A 572-nucleotide genomic window follows, 5' to 3' on the forward strand; every position below is an offset into this window, starting at 1 on the left:
TATAATGATAATAAACAGTTTTTTTTGTAACTAAACAGAAAACAGCATGTTAGGAAAATAAACAGTTCCTTGAAACTAAACAGAAAACAGAATATCATGATAATAAACAGTTTCATTGTAATGTAACTCAACAGAAAAAATAATATCAAGATAATAAACAGTTTCATTGTAAATAAATAGAAAACATAATATCAAGATAATAAACAGTTTTATTTTTAGTAAGCAGAAAACAGAATATCATGATAATAAACAGTTTCATTCTAACTCAACAGAAAAAATAATATTAAGATAATAAACAGTTTCATTGTAATTAAATAAAAAACATTATATCAAGATAATAAACAGTTTTATTGTTAGTAAGCAGAAAACAGAATATCATGATAATAAACAGTAGCATTGCAACCAAAGTAGAAAAGAGAATATTAAGAAAATAAACAGCTTAATAGTAACTAAACAGAGAACAGAATATCATGATAATAAACAGTTTAATAGTAACTAAACAGAGAACAGAATATCATGATAATAAACAGTTTAATAGTAACTAAACAGAGAACAGAATATCATGATAATAA

This window comes from Eurytemora carolleeae, unplaced genomic scaffold, assembly GCF_000591075.1.
Source record: "Eurytemora carolleeae unplaced genomic scaffold, Eaff_2.0 scaffold1816, whole genome shotgun sequence".
NCBI lineage: Eukaryota > Metazoa > Arthropoda > Copepoda > Calanoida > Temoridae > Eurytemora > Eurytemora carolleeae.